Source organism: Macrotis lagotis, chromosome X (genome assembly GCF_037893015.1).
Source record: "Macrotis lagotis isolate mMagLag1 chromosome X, bilby.v1.9.chrom.fasta, whole genome shotgun sequence".
Classification (NCBI taxonomy): Eukaryota; Metazoa; Chordata; class Mammalia; order Peramelemorphia; family Peramelidae; genus Macrotis; species Macrotis lagotis.
In genome coordinates this window covers 150,922,840-150,939,559 of record NC_133666.1, presented here as the reverse complement: position 1 = coordinate 150,939,559, position 16,720 = coordinate 150,922,840, and the positions used below count along the sequence as shown (strand labels likewise).

The 16,720-nt window shown below is 35.3% G+C and overlaps 1 long non-coding RNA gene across 4 annotated transcripts in view; it reads left to right on the top strand.

The window, feature by feature from the left end:
• Positions 1-15,849, top strand: part of LOC141501923 (uncharacterized) — a 47,612-nt gene extending 31,763 nt beyond the window's left edge. For 2 of the 4 annotated variants that reach the window (XR_012472336.1, XR_012472337.1), the window contains exons 5-6: positions 3,837-3,919; positions 4,189-15,849. This is a non-coding gene — a long non-coding RNA (uncharacterized LOC141501923). The remainder of the gene's footprint in view (positions 1-3,836; positions 3,920-4,188) is intronic. The other 2 variants (XR_012472339.1, XR_012472338.1) reach the window with 2 other exon arrangements.
• Positions 15,850-16,720: the final 871 nt, after the last annotated feature.

The window sequence follows — 16,720 nt, the reverse complement described above, 5'->3', positions numbered from 1 at the left end:
CCATAGCATTCTTTTACCACAATTAGATGGACATCTACTTTGTTTCTGATTTCTTACTTTCAATTTTTTTTAGTGTATGTGGGGACTGTACAACCATACTTCAATAGAACTGGTTTCCTTTGTAATCCTATGTATTTTATTATTCTGGGAAGTGAACTGTATACTTAACCTGACTGACTAAAAGGTCCAGCACACGCAAAAAAGGTTAAGAACTCCAATCTATTTTTCTCTTTAGAGAGTTTATCATTTCCACTTGTGAATTCAATATCAACTCTTGATAGGTGACTATCAACTCTCATAAAACCCTCATTTCTTTCTTAATTTTCACCTTCAGATTTCTAACAAACAGAATTCTGAATGTCATTATTTTAACATTGCTATTTTCTCTTATCTCATTATATCAGAGGAGATAGTGTGATAAGAACAGAAAGACCACCAGCCTTGAAATCATTGACCTTGGACAACTTTTTTCTTTCCTCATTTTAAAAGTGGGAGATGGTAAAGTAAATGAACTCTCTGTTCCCTTCCATCTCTAAATATGTTCCCTTTTAATCTCTGCTGCCCAAGTCACATTGAAACTGAAAAAATTCCATGCTTAACCTTTCCTGATAAAATAAAATTCCTTTGTTCTTGTTACCGAAAGCATGAACTCTCACCTGAACCAATGATACAGAAGATATGCACTACAGGTACTTATTAGAAAATGAAGTCATTAATCATCTGTGATTCAGTACATGTCAAAATCTCACCTTTTAGATATCTGTTATTTTAGAGAGAGAATCTATTGGATATGTTAACTATATATTTTTGTACATTCTACAAGTCCTATCTCTGTACTAAGTTAGATCATCTGAAAGCAAAGTGCCTGGACCATATTATTTCAGCCCCCTGCAGAAATGCCTTTATGATTTAATGTTAGACCCTTCAACCTTTATAGAGGGACATTGCAAGAATAGTCCATTTTTAACAATATTGCTAAATCCTTTGCAGAACTATAGTTGAAGGTATCTCCCATTCTATACAACATTCTTTCTACAATGATCCACATAATGTGTTTCTGCTCAAGATAAATTCTAAGGGAAAAAAATAGTTTGTCTCTGCAGCTGTTTTTTTTAGATTGCTTCCCACCCCCATATTCACCTGCTTTTGATTATTTCTTTTGTTTTAAGTTTTTTTTTCAAGGCAATGGGGTTAAGTGGCTTGCCCAAGGCCACAAAGCTAGGTAATTTATTAAATGTCTGAGGCTGGATTTGAACTTAGGTACTCCTGACTCCAGGACCAGTGCTCTATCCACTGCACCACCTAGCTGCCCCTTGAGTACTTCTTTTTACAAACTTCTTCAAATCACCCTTTTTTTCCTGAGGGAATAAGTGAAATTGTAAGAGGATGGAATGGAATCATCATCTCCAAACCCTCTCCTCTTAATTTTCACATTTCTGTAATGATATCTTTTCTCCAGTTAATCAGGTCAAAGCGGTGGACTGAGTTACAAGATCTTTGCTTTAACATCCAATCAATAACTATGTTTTCTTGATTCTTCCTTTACAATGTCTCTTATGTTATTCTCTTTCTTTTACATTACCCCTTTGGGTTTCAGATTCTTATCACCTTATTCCTGTTTTCCTTTCAGTAGTCTTCCAACAGGTCTCCTTGTGTTCTTTTCTCTATTTAGTCTACATATTGGTGCTAGATTTTATTTTAACCTAGTACCTTCATTTTGTATCTCCTTAAACATATTCAGTGGTTCTAATTTTCCTTTAACTTCCTAATTCTTTAATATAGAATTAAGACTCTCTATAAATTGGTTTCTGACTTAAATTTATTTGTGTGATCTCATTGAAGTGAAAATTTCTACATGATATGGATAACAACTCATCCACATTTATTCATGTCATGTGATTCTCATGCATGTCCTTTCATACATTTGCTACTTATGTTGACAGTCCAATGAGACTTGTGAAACTTCTTCTCATTGTTGTGACTTTTCACAGATGCCTATGGAACATATAGTTTACCCATCTTTTAGCTCTTGCTTTTGTATAAAGCTACACTACAGTTTTTCAAATAATGCCTCTCTCTAATGACATCCATTATTTTTCTTCATCTACATAGTTCTTTATTATATTATAACCTATGCCCATATACCATGAAACTATTTTTCCTTTTGAATGAGCTTTAATCTAATTCTGTAAAAATTTTGATTATTACCTTTAAATCTTTTCCTTTCCACTTCACTTCTCTACATTCTACATTTTAGTTTTTTAAATAAAACTGTCCATCTCTTCCATGTAGTATTACCTGAGAAATTCAGCAGTTCTTTCTCCCTCCTTTAAACATCTAAATTACTTATTATATGCATTAATAAAATGTGAATTGTATAAATATTTGTTACTTCACTGTTTCCATGTATGGTAACTCTATATTTAAATTATAAACTTCTCAAGAATAAGTGGCATTTTTATACCCCATATGCTACCCACAAAGCAGAAACTTTATAGATAGTAGGTAACAAATTCAGCCAAGAGTTTTATCAAATCTTGTTTCTCAAGGATATGTATCAGATTAAAATTATGGTACAAAAGAATAAATGCAAGCATTAAAATCAGATGATCACTTTGAGATTACCCCCTTAATACCTATTTTGAGATTGTCCTAGATTTATATTAGAAGTTTTTCCATTTATCATCACTGAAGTTTATTAAAATAAACTTAGTTTGCAAACTATCCTGTGGTATAATTTTGATACCTTTCTTTGATGGATTCCAACTTGGTGGATTTAAATGCTAAAATCACTTGAAACAATGAAAGTACCTTTCAAAAGTTAAATATTAAAAATGGGAGAGTATGGCTCATTAAGATGGAAGGAATGATTTTCCTGGGATTTTTCAATATCTATTTGAATTGATTCTAGTACATGTTTATTTTAGCAACAACATTTTAGAGAAGATGCATGAGATGGGTATATAGGCATAAAAAAGATACCTTGGGAGTTTTTGTAGATGTGTGAAGAACTGAATAATATCCATTTATAATGGGTTAATATATCTTCCATTTCTAATTCTCATTCTCCTAATTCTAATTCCATTTCTCCTAGTGAAAATTGAGGTCAGACACATATGTTCTTAGAAAACTTTGAGTTTTCAATTGAAATTAAGCAGTGAATTCAGGCTCTCTCATATTCTTATTATTGTTTTTATCCTTTTGCTTTTTTGAAGGAGACTAATGACATCATAATGTTGGAGTCAGGGTACAGTGTATTCAGCTGTGGCTTATCAGTTCAATTTGTGTTGGGGGAGAACGACACAAATAGTTTGTTAGAACATTAGGAAAAGAGATTTTTCTTGACTTTCATAGCTCACTGTTCTGTGATTCTGCTTTGCTCAAGGAGTATCATGCCTTCTTTGATGCTGGATGATCCTATGCCATCATCTCCCATGTCTCTTAATCACTATTTAATGTTTTTCATTCCTTATTCTGATCACTGTGTGAGTGCTTGCTTTATGCAAGTTCTTTGTAAAAATGGTCTCTTTAGGCAAGTATGCTTTGGCATTTGGGTATTGTGGTCAACCCATGGGAGTTGTGCTCTATGCAGTAGAATTTGAATCCTTGGCTGTTCTGCTCAAGAAAGGAAGTCAATTCTGGTACTTTATCTTGACAGATGATTTTCAGATTCTCCTTAAGAATTCAAATAGAAGCAGTTCATTTTTTTTTCTGACTGGAACTGACAGACTGTCTAAATTTCACAGGCATACAAAAAAGAAATTAGCACTGAAACTCTGTAGACCTTCATTTTGGCATGCAGCCTAATACCTCTTCGCTCCCACATTTTTCTTCAGAGACTCTGGAATGCTGATTTAGATCTAGAAATTCTTGCCTCCAATTCATCTATGCATACATCCCTGGAAAGTATACTGCCAAGGTAAGTGAATTTATCTCAATATTCAAATTTTCTTTACTTACTCTGACCTCTTTCATATATTTTTAGAGTTCTTATTGTATTCAGGGGTCTTGTATTCTAATCCATACTTTGTCAGGATTTCCTTCTATAAATAACACACCCAACAACTGATCATTCAGTCTCCACTTAAATACTTTAAGAAATAGGGGAAACACTATCTCATCAGGAAGCTCAGCTCATTTTATCTTGAAAGGCAATGACTGCTATCTAAATCAATTCTGTATCACTAGGTCTTCTACCCATGATACTTCTGGGACCAAGGAAGGGTTAATTGCTCTTTAAGAAATTGCAAGTCATCATCACTGGGGGAAATGCAAAGTTATTTAAGATCTAATCCCTGCTCTCTTGGAGTTTATAAACTGGGAAGAAAACTACCATTCACCAAGTAATACATTAACTACATTGTGAGTATAATGCAGAATTGAATATTATCAAACAATGAGTTCTTTCTAAATGTCTCATATCTGTCAGGTTCTTTGCTAGATGAAGAAAAAAAACAAAACGTTTCTGCCCTCAAGGAACTTACATCCAGAGGAAAGTAGCAAGATAAAAAGTGTGTGTGTGTGTGTGTGTGTGTGTGTGTGTGTGTGTGTTTGTGTGTGTGTGTGTGTATACATATGTGTGTATAGAGAATATACTATAAAAATAAATATGAAGTAGTTTGAGGAAAGACTTTGATTTGTTCTTATCCTTCATTATCGAAGAAGACCAAAATGGCAACACTGTTAGAGATGAGTTATAATGTGTCCAACTGTGACTAATCAGACCAGGTTGGGCACAAATAGTCCATGTGAGAACATCTGGGGTATTTACTCTAAACTTATAGTATGTCACATTTCCTTTGAGCTACTTCAATTCTTCATTCCTCATAGAGCACAGCCCCCTCACTGATGAGGGCATAGTATGCTGGGTGGTCCTGTGCTAGTGTCTTCCATTCTGTACACTCAATTCTAAAGTTCTTAAGAGAGACTTTCAGGGTGTCCTGGTACCGTTTCCTCAGATTCTCTTGTGAGCACTTGCCCTCCATGAATTCTCTATAAAAATAGTTTTTCTGGCAAGTGTATATCAGGCATTCTAACAATGTGTCCATCCCAACATAATTGCACTCTCTGTAGTAATGCTGGAATGCTAGGAAGTTTAGTTTGATAAAGGACCTCAGTGTCTGGTTTCTTCTCCTGCCAGGTGATCTTCAGAATTTTCCTAAGAAAATTCAAATGAAGTGGTTTAGTTTCCTGGCATGACTCTAGTAGACCATCCAGGTTTCACAGGCATAGAGCAATGAGATCACAAAACAGTTCAGTAGACCTTCAGTCTGGTAGTCAGTTTAATACCTCTTCTCTCCTACACTTCCTTTTGGAGCCTCCCAGATACTGAGCTAGCTCTGACAATGTGTGTCAACCTCTTTATCAAGATGTGTCTCCCTGGAAAGTATATGGACAAGGTAAGTGAACTTATCCACAGTATTCTAAACTTCTCCATTTGCTGTAATCGATGGTTCCACATATGGATGGTGTAGTGAGGGCTTATCGAGCACCTATGTTTTCTTGGTGTTAGTTGTTAGGCTGAAATTAGTGCAAGTAGCAGAGAATCAATCCATCTTAGCTTCAGAGGTTGCATAGAGTGTGCAATTATCTGCAAACAGAAAATCCTGCACCAAATTCCTCCACTTTGGTCTTGGCTTGTAGCTTCAGTTGAAGAATTTATCATCAGTGTAGTAGCTAACCTCGAGGCCATGTTCATCCTTAGCAAAAGTGTTTGATAACGTGGCTGCAAACATCATGAGAGCAAGGACACAGCCTTGATTTACTCTGTTGGTGCCTGGGAAATCTTGAGAGCATTGTCCACCATCCAAAACCCAGGCAAGCATGCTGTCTTGAGATTTATATACAATACTGATGAACTTCTCTGGGCAATCAAAATTTGAAAACATTTTTCCATAAATCCTTATGACTGATGGGATCAAAGGCTTTGGTCAGCTCTACAAACATTGTTTACAGACCTGTGCTCTGCTCTTGGCATTTTTCCTAGAGTTGTTAGGCAGTAGACACTATATCAACTTTTCCTCTACCTTTTCTGGTTCCCAGGGAGGTGATTATCTTCCAGGAGAAGGATCAGCTGATTGAGGAGGATTCTGGTAAGAATATTACCAGCAATGGCTAAAAGAGAAAGACCCTGAAACTGTCACAAGACAATCTATTTACCTTTATAGAGATGGACAATGGAGGCTTCCTTGATTTCTGGGGTATAATCTCTTCATGACATATAACCTAGGAAATTTCAATCATCTTTTGTATGGGCAATGGAGCCCCCACTTTGTAAATCTCAGTTGGAATAGAATTAGCACCAGGTGCTTTGTCATGAGTCTAATGACAGCCAATACTTCTTCAGTAGGAGCATCTTCCAGGGCTTGATTGACTTCAACTTGAGGTAAATCATCAATGATTTCTGCATTGATTGATAATGGTCTGCTAAGAACACTATGGAAGTATTCAACCCATCTCTTTCTAGGATCATGTCCCTTTCACTAATCAATGTGACTTCATCAGCACTAAGTAGTTGAGATGTACCATATGTGTTTGGATCATAAATAATCTTCATGGTGTCATAACAGTACTTTGAGATTTTTTTTAGGGTTTTTTGCAAAGCAATGGGGTTTAAGTGGCTTGTCCAAGGCCACACAGCTAGGTAATTATTAAGTGTTTGAGGCTGTATTTGAACTCAGGTACTCCTGACTCCAGGGCCAGTGCTCTATCCACTGCACCACCTAGCTGCCCCCCATAACAGTACTTTGAATTGTTACTATATGCATAAAACTGAATTTCATCTGCCTTCTTATTGAGTAGAAGAATTCTGCATCTCTCTAAGCTTAGCTTGTACTTTAGTTTTGGTGGAATTAAATGCTGCCTCCTTAGAAATGGATAAGCTATCCTGCTGGCAAACCTTGTGGAGTTCACATTTTTCATGTAGCAGTTTCTGTATTTCCTTATCATTTTAATTTTAATTTTATTTTTAGGTTTTTTTTGCAAGGCAAATGGGGTTAAGTGGCTTGCCCAAGGCCACATAGCTAGGTAATCTTTAAGTGTCTGAGACCAGATTTGAACCCAGGTACTCCTGACTCCAGGGCCAGTGCTTTATCCACTGTGCCACCTAGCCACCCCTCCTTATCATTTTTATCAGATCAGTTTTGAAGATTGTAAGTGTTCTGACCTAGATGAACAACTGCAGTGCTTTACACCAGACCTTTGAAAGCTACCCACTCCTTTTCTGCTCCACTCTTGTCAATTGTGTGTTGGTTCAACATTATCTCCAAGTTAGCAACAAACTGTTCCTGTTCAGAGAAGCACTCTAATCTCTTGACATTGATTCTTCTGGTAGTCACTTTGCCTTGGGGTCACTACTTTGGTTGAATGTGAATATTTAGTTTGGGGAGGAGGAGCCTGTTATCAGTCCAGCACTCTGCACCATACATTGCCTTTGTCATCCTTTTTCTTCTCCTTATCATCACATAGTCTATTAGATGCCAATGTTTGCTGTGAGGGTGCATCCAGGAAGTTTTATTGTGTTTATGTAAATGGAGATAATGTTTGTGAGAAGGTCATGAGTTATGCAAGTCTTTAGTAGAAGGTAACCTTCCTTGTTGCTATTCTTCTCAAGGACTCCCTGCTACATCTGGAGGTCTGAGCCTTTTCTAGCATTAAAGTCACCAAGAGATATAAGCTTGCTCTCTTTTGATACATTGATGATATGGGTCTCCAGGTTTTCATAAATTTTTTTTGACTTCATCAGGATTTGTCATGGTGGGAGTGTAGATACCAATGATGGTGGCATGGCATTTTCCTTCAAGTGGCAATCTCATTGTAATGAGCCTTTTGGTAGGCATTCAAACTTGTTCACTAGAATAGTTTTGTTTGGAAAACCTATCTCAGCTTCACAACACTCCTCTTTACTGTGGTCACTCCAGAAAAAATGTGCATCCAGCTCTGACTTCAGTAAACTGATCTTCATTTGGCAGCCTTGTAGGCTGCTAGTAGCTGGATATGATACAAGCTGAGTTCTCTAGCAACAGGAGTTGTTCATCTTTCAGTTTTAATGGATCTTGTATTTTCTATGAGTATGTGTACATTCCATCCACCAATGGTGAGTGGTATTTTCTTTAAAAAAGTTTTTGTATTTCTTTTTGTGTTTTGATCATACAGTGTAAGTCTGTCCTGGTAATCAGGCCAAGATGGAGTAAGCAGACAATTTTTAGAGCACTTTTTGTAGTCCTTTCTTGACACCAGGAGGTGAACAGTGCAGTCCTTAAAAGGATTACTCAGATACCCAGGGGACTGCTGAATCCCACTGCTGCATTCAGTGAGGAAATGACCCTATGATCTGGGCCACCTGTGTGCAGGGCTGTGACTGTAGTATCCAGAGAAGCTGCATCTACTGCATCGTTATTTGCCTGTTGCCACAGTACTTTTAAGATAGGAATGTTAAAGTGTTATGGGTGATGTTTTTTGATTCATGTGCAAATTGAATTTAAGTGGGACAGAGTTGCATGAAGTCATCAGTCTCACTCTCTCTTCCAAAGTCATCATTGTTCATTGGCAAGACAGAGTCAAGACAATCGATGATGACTAGATGCAGTGTACCACCTTGGTATCTTTGATGTCTAACCAAGCTCTAAGCACTCCACAGCATCTGCTTCAGCAGCCTTCATGACTTTCAGAATGAATTGTTCTCATCCATCCATTCTGCTAGTAACTCCACATGCTTGGGGTACATATACCCCACCCCCCAACTCACCTATGACTTTGAGACATCTCAGTTCCCTCAACCTGGTTTAGCCCACTGGAGAAACAGGTGAGAGTTACATGGCATAGGTGGATATCAAAGATGAAAAGCAGCACTGAAAAGGACTCAGCAAAAGGATATACTACACCCTACTGTGGGAAAAGTATATTCATGTCAAAAGTATTATTGAGTTGAGGTTTAAAGAGAAACTAAGCATATTAAGAGATGGCTATGAGGAAAGTATGCATTCTAGTCATGGGGATAGCCAATGCAATGACATGTAATTAGGAAATCGAATATTGTGTGAGGAATAGTGAGTAGTTAATTGGGTGTACTATAAATTTCAGTGAGGTGAATATTATGTAGGAAAATGGGAAAGATAGAGGAGGATGTTGGAAGAAAGAAAAATTCCTGAATGAGGGAATTGATAACCTGGAGAACTACAACTATCATTGTAGTTCAGCCTAAAAGGATGGTTAGGCATGAGAGCTTCAAATATAACAGGTATTTAATAAAATTTCCTGAATTGACTTTAATTGAGGGTCTGTAAGGTTACTCCAGGAATAGAATATGATAGTATGGAAAAGAAAAAAAGAGCACCAGTAACTTGCTTGATGACTTTAGATGAGAATCATTTGGTCACTATGGACCTTACTTTCTTCATCTGACACATGAGGATCAGACAAGAATATCTTCCTCTTAAATAACTTCTGTCTCTGAGATTCTAGAAATCTATTCCTTCATGCATCACTAGTTAGAATCATTAAGATAACATGAGACTTCAGTGTTAATTTAAGATCACATTATTTATAAATTGTTGGTAATGGTTAATAGTTTATTTAATGGTTATTTGATAGATGGTTAATAGTTTATTTAAACATAAAAGTAAACAATTGGTTTCTAGTGAGATTACTTAAAACTTACATTTGAATATCTTCTCTTATATTGTTCTGAGTTCTCTATGATGAAATCAGAGAACCTTAGGAAGACTTCTATGAAATGATACAGTATAAAATGAACACTATTTACAAGATGATCATAGCAATTTTTTTTTAGATTTTTCAAGGCAATGGGGTTAAGTGGCTTGCCCAAGGCCATACAGCTAGGTAACTATTAAGTGTCTGAGGTCGGATTTGAACCCAGGTACTCCTGACTCCAAGGCTGGTGCTCTATTCACTGCACAACCTAGTCGCCCCAATCATAGCAATTTAAAGAACAATTCTGAACCGTCTCTACTCAACATAGCAGCCAATGACAGCACCTGAAGAATGTCTCTCCTGTCTTTTTGCAGAGAGGCGATAGACTAATTTTGCAGAATAAGACATACATTTTTAGTCTGTCAATATATTTTACGCTATAACACTTACTTGTTATGGGGGGGTGTTTCTCTTTTTTTTTTCCCACTGCTCCACCTAGCCGCCCCGTTTGTTTGTTTTGAAAGGCATTGGGGTTAAGTGACTTGCCCAAGATCACACACACAGCTGGACAATTATTTAAGTGTCTGAGGTCGAATTTGAAATCAGGTTATCCTGACTCCAGGGCCACAGCTCTATCCATTGCACCATTTAACTATCCCTAGAGGATCTTTTCTTTAGGGGTAAGATGAGTTTGTGAGTGTGGAAAGAAGTGAAAAAAAAAAGAAATTACAAATCTTTAAATAAAGTATTTAAGAGGGGAAAGAAAGAAGAGAATGCAAATAGGAAAAATATTTGTTCTTACCATGTTAAATTTAATGTGTCCTTGAAAAAATAAGCATAATTGAAATTCATTATTTCATATACAATCTAATATTGATAATTATCATTTATAAATATTCTTTTCTTTTTGCAAGGTAGTGGGGGTTAAGTGGTTTGCCCAAGACCACACAGCTAGGTAATTATTAATTGTCTGAGGCTGTATTTGAAGTCAGGTACTCCTGACTCTAGGGCTGGTGCTCTATCCACTGCACCACCTAGCCACCCCTATAAATATTCTTAAAAAATAATTTTGGAAGAAGAGTCCTTTCTCAGATGGATTCTAGAACAGGTTTTCTCAATATATTTATTTATGCTAAATGTGGTGGAGAAAGTACCAACTTTACAGTCTAAGAATCTGAGTTCAAATTCCAGTTGTGTCAATTACTATTTGTATAACACAGAGCAAGTTATTTTAACTTTCAGATTTTATCATATATAAAATCAGGGCTTTAAACCAGGTGTTGAATTTAAGGTATGATATAGATGTATATAGAGTATATACATATATAGAGTATGGTATAGAGTACAGTATATATGGTATAGAGAGCTTTTTGTCTCTAAATCTATGCATCTAATTGTTAGTGAAAAAATATTTTCATAACAGACTTGATATGTATCATGGACCTTTGGCCAGGATGTTGTTGTCTGACAATTTTTAAAAATTAACATGCTCTTTAATATAAGTATTCTGGAAAGGGCAGACATCAGGCTATTATTTCTTGGCATTTGCCTGCTGTCTAGTACTTTTGCTTGATTAGGAGAATCATGGTTTTAAAGGTGCTGTCTTAATTTTTTCTCACAGAATCAATTCATCAACATTTGCCTATTACTATAATTGCAAGATTTTTTATGAGGGGTTATGAGGTGGGGAAATGTAGTGTCAGAATTTTTGGTCCATTTTATAAGTTACTTGAAATTATTCTGTGAAATTGTTTCCATGCATGAGGGAAAAAAGACCAAAATGATTGCAGTGAGTATATAATCATGTTGCTCTTTTCAGAGCAGTCCATTTGCTTAGTATTACTATATTAGTCTAACAAAATAGATGCTTTCTTCTACCTATTACAGGAATAAATTATCTTCTGTAGACAAGATGAGAGTGGGGGAATGAAGATCCCTTAATTAGCTATGTAATGTGATACATATAAGACAGACTATATTGTACTATGAATATAATAGTTCTATATTTATATAGAATATAATGATTCTTTAATAGTAATAACCCCTTATAATGAAGAGAACAACTAACTGATGTAGGGATTAGGAAGCTAACCTAATAGCCTATCAAGTGACCACTCTGAAGAAATGGCTTAACTTAAAAGTACCTTGAGACTTTGTGTCAGTCTTCTTCTAGTTATAGATTAATCACAGCTGCCAGCTAGGGTAAAAAAGATTTGCACAAATAATATTTAATCTGATGAAGAGACTGATTTTTAGAAGAATCTATTTATATGATAACTGCTGAAATGCTACTAATTACAGATCATTCTTATCAATCCATTAGAAATACCTTAAGGATTACTTCTAGGTAGCATTTTGTTAACCCTTTTTTGAGTTACTATTATGTTTAAAAAACCCCTTATTTTAAAAATATAGTTGTTAAGATTTTTTCCACCCTATAGATGTCAATTCAATTATATAAATCTTTACTGAGATATTACTTTCAATGGTGCTATGTGGAACACAAGATTATGGTATAGGGAAAAAAACCCACACTGCTTGGTTAGAAGATCTGTATTAATATTATATCTCTGATATTTAATAGTTCTGTAAACTTTGGCCAGTCAGTTCATTTCCCTGGGCCTCAGTTTCCTCATCTGTAGGGTAAAAATAGAGCCATTATATGGCCCCTACCTTCAAGAAGCTTTTGATCTAGTAAATGGACCAAGGTGAGCACACAAATGAATATGTTAGAAAGAAGAATTTTATGATTTTCTCTTATAAAACTTCATTTTTTTGTTGTTGGTTGTTTTTTGTTTCTTTTATTGTAGAAATTGTTGGTTCCTAGGAAATATTTGGAAGGAGAAAGCTAATAGCTTTTCAACTAGTTCTTAGGTTTTTGTATATAGAACATTGGAAATGTCTGAGAAAAGAGACTTGAAAAATCATTATTTTCTAAGAGGGCACTAGTAACAGTAAAGAAAGAAATTAAAAGTATACTTCACAGGGTTCCTTTTGCTAAAATGACACGTGTTCCATGACCTTGTCAATAATGTGTATGAGTAGAAACCATTGTTACAAATATTTTTTCTTGTTTGAAGATGTAATACTTTTAAGTTTAGACATTTAAGGTACACTTATGTGTGGATGGTAAGAATCCACACACAATTCAGTGTTCATCAATTTCTTTGTTCCTAATAGGATGCTGGCATAGAAAGCTGTCAACAACACAGAAAGATAACATGAGTGGCTTTGTTCAGGGGTTAAAACATACTCTCACCTGCTCTTTGTGCTGGTAACTGAATTTTCTTGCTTGCTATCGACTGAGAGCAACAAGAGGGAAATGATGTCACTCCTGTGGTGCCTGTCACTCTTTAGCGGTTGCTACCATGGTAACATGGTTACTATGCCAACACAATGGTCATTCTTCCTTATCATTGGTTCTCTATGCCCTCTAATTTCAAAAAATGCTCCTCCTTGTCCCAGTGGGGACACAAGAAGTATACACTTAAGTTCTTTTGAGTTCTATTTTGACCATTTGCCTAAATGTTACAAGAATTGGTTCCTTTTTTTTCCCTTCCCATCAGTCAACTTTGGTAGCCATTTTGTCCTGAATTAAAAAATGTGGTACCTAATCTTTTGAAGCTGGCAAATTACTTTCTAATCATTTATAGCCTTGGTTTTATGAACATTATTAATTACTTAATTTACTTCTTTGCTATTGTGACTGATGAACCTCCTTCAATACCATAGATTTCAGGAGAAAAAAGATATCAGGGTGTTAATGTACATCACAGAAATATTTTTCTCACTGGGAGTTCCCCCATTAGTGATATCACAACTATAAAACAAAAACAAAGGAAAATCCAAAATGTGAAATGAATTAATTTCAGAGAGCATTAGATTTTTGTTTAGAAGGTATAGGTAGTATGCTTTTTCATGGCAGATTTGTACTAGTTTTGGAGGGTTAGTGGTTAACTAACTTTTCAGATATGTTATCTTGGGTATTCCAGTATTATATGTGCTGTACTAGATGGATATTAAGGTCCTTTCCAACTCTCAAATTTTGTGATTCTATGATTCTGCTACTCTTGGTTGAAACTTGTATCAATTTTTCCTTTTATTTGCTGTTCTTCAAATAAGACAATGCTTCTTTTTTGATCCACTTTGAACTAATTTCCTTACAATCTTATTAATTCACAGGCTGGTTTAAAGTTTCAGATAGTTGTCAATAGCAAGGAATTCATTAATCTGCCTTTTAAGTCCCTGATCTATTATTTTTTAAATTAATCTTTCCATATTTAGAAATTCTAGGCAACATTGCAATGAACTCTAAAGACAATTTTCTCCTCTGTATATTTTTTCATTGCTATAAAAAACAATTGTATTGGAGATTTATTTTTTAAAATGATTGCTCTTACCCAAACCCCACCCCAAATGTATGACTTCCTCAGATCAAGTATCATCTCATTGGGTCAATGAAGAACTGAGAGATTCTGTTTGCTCCTCCACCAGTCATTATAGCATATGCTGTGTATGTGAATGCTCATTAGCATTTTATGGATCCAGTGAAAAGCTTAATAGAAATGATACTTTAAGCTCTAATCTCTAATAGATTTTCTTTCCCCTTGTTATCTCCCCCATTCTTCATTTTGAGTATTTATTTGTCTTTTAGTCAATGGATAGTCAATGGAGGAGCAATAGATTGAACTCTGGGACTGAAGTTAGGAAGACTTGAATTCAAATTAGAATTCAGACACTTAATAGCTATGTGACCTTGGACAAGTCACTTAACCTCTGCTTCAGTTTCTTCAACTGTAAAATGGACATAATAATAATACAACTATTTCCAAGGTTGCTGTGAGGATTAAATAAGATAATATTTGTAAAATCCACTTAGCATCATGTCTGGCACATACAAATGCTTATTCCCTTCATTTCCCTCTAGCGAGATTGGTTGGTACTAGTCTTGAATTCTAGGTCACTGGTTCAAAGCTTGCCTCATGTGATTGAGAATTGAGATTTTTTTCAAAGAGAATATAAAATGTTTGTATAGTGCCTGGTAATTCAATATTCCATCCTAGCCAACAGCAGATATTGTACGAATACACTGATGCTTATTCTTGTAATATATAACTTAGGTAGAAGAGTAAATTAGGTTTAGATAGGCTCCTTAAAACTTTCTTTCACAAAAATGTGCAGTAATAGAATTGAAGACCATGGCCCTTTGGGATTTATCACACTATGTTTCAGAGTTTATAGAACTTTGTAGAAATTTACTTTTAATTCTTAATATTTTCAGCCAATAATATCTGTGATAGGTATTAATATCCATTGGATTGTATTGGGGGATGTTAGGATTGGGTTGGACTAGTCAGACCTTAGGGTTAATTCCTATTGTGAGATTCTGCAAGGTCAATGGAATATTAATATCTGGAATTTGATTTTGAAGTGATGAATGAAGATTAAGCTGAAATAAATTACTCAATTTTTATGTATCACAAAAATTAAATACTAAGTCTGAAAGGGTTGGTCATTTGCACTGGTGGAAAACAGTTCTCACACCAGTAATTCTATATACTGACTGAATTAAGATCCTTCATGTATTGGTATATATACTATTTGATTTTCACTATTTAAAAATAATTAATTTTTCAAGTTACTAATTATTGACTTGGAAAAATAATACATCTTCATCAAAACTTTCCTATTAAAGTCTTCCTGTGATACCTCATTTTGGTGAGGTGATCTAGTTTCTTTAAGATTGTTCCTTAGAAAACAAACTTTCTTCAGGGTCTAGGAAGTTTCCTACTAAGTTGGAAACTCTATGAATATAGGTATAAGGGAAGATAAAAATATGTGTCTGTTGGTTTGTTCCAACATGAAAAGGCTGAGAGCCAAAAGATTGGATTGAAAGTAACAAAATTTTCAGTCACAGCAATACATGTAGGACACAAACTAAGTTGTGGAGGAGTTAAAGGCTATATCATGTATAGGAATGACCAAAAATTAAATTATGAATATCTGAATTATTTGAAGTGCACAATCAAAACAGAGCATAATGTGGAATCTAATTTTTGAGTTAGCTGTAAATTATTAGAAATGATTTTCCCCCTAAAAAGACAATTTGTATGCATTGTCCTCTCTCTCTCTCTCTCTCTCTCTCTCTCTCTCTCTCTCTCTCTCTCTCTCTCTCTCTCTCTCTCTCTCTCTCACACACACACACACACATACACACACACACACGCACACATTTACAAGTAGAGGTGACATTGAAAAACTTTTTAAAAGGAGTATTATTACACATACACTAACTAATATACATATATACACACATTTGGGTATCCATGTATGTATGTATGTATATATTTCTGGCGCTATATGTATCTCTATATAGAGAATTTTGTAGATAGATTCATATCTAGATGGATTGATAGTATTAGGTCTATCTCATATATAGATTTCTCTCTATATTTATCTATAAATCTATTCAACCATCTGTCCATTCATCCATCCATCCATCCATCCATCCATCCATCCATCCATCCATCCATCTGTCCATCTCCATCCATTCTTCTGTCTGTCTGTCTATCTATATCTATCTATCTATCTATCTATCTATCTATCTATCTATCTATCTATCTATCTATGATACAGCATAGTGGTGCAATGAGGTGTTGATGAAAAAGCACTGGATTTTCCACCTGATTTGACACAGGTTCTGCTTCAACTATCTTATTTGGAAGTAAGTCACTTAAAATGCCTGGGACTCATAGGTGAAAGAATCCCTTTTAACTCTAAATCCCCCAAAACAACATTAAAATGGGTAGTAAGTTTGTTGCTGCTCCCTCCTTCCAAGGAACTTGCAGGAATGTCTTTCTTTTCAATAACACTCTATGTAGAATTTCCTGATTGCCATAAACTCCTAATCTGGTGAAAATGTACTATTCCTCAAAGTACAAATTAAGACTTGGTGTTCTGAAGGTAAAACACTCATCATGCCGTGCTGTAAAACAAATGTATTATATGCTCCAAAACTTTGTCACACAATCAACAGGAAACCTTCATCTCCTTCATGGCTGATTTGCAC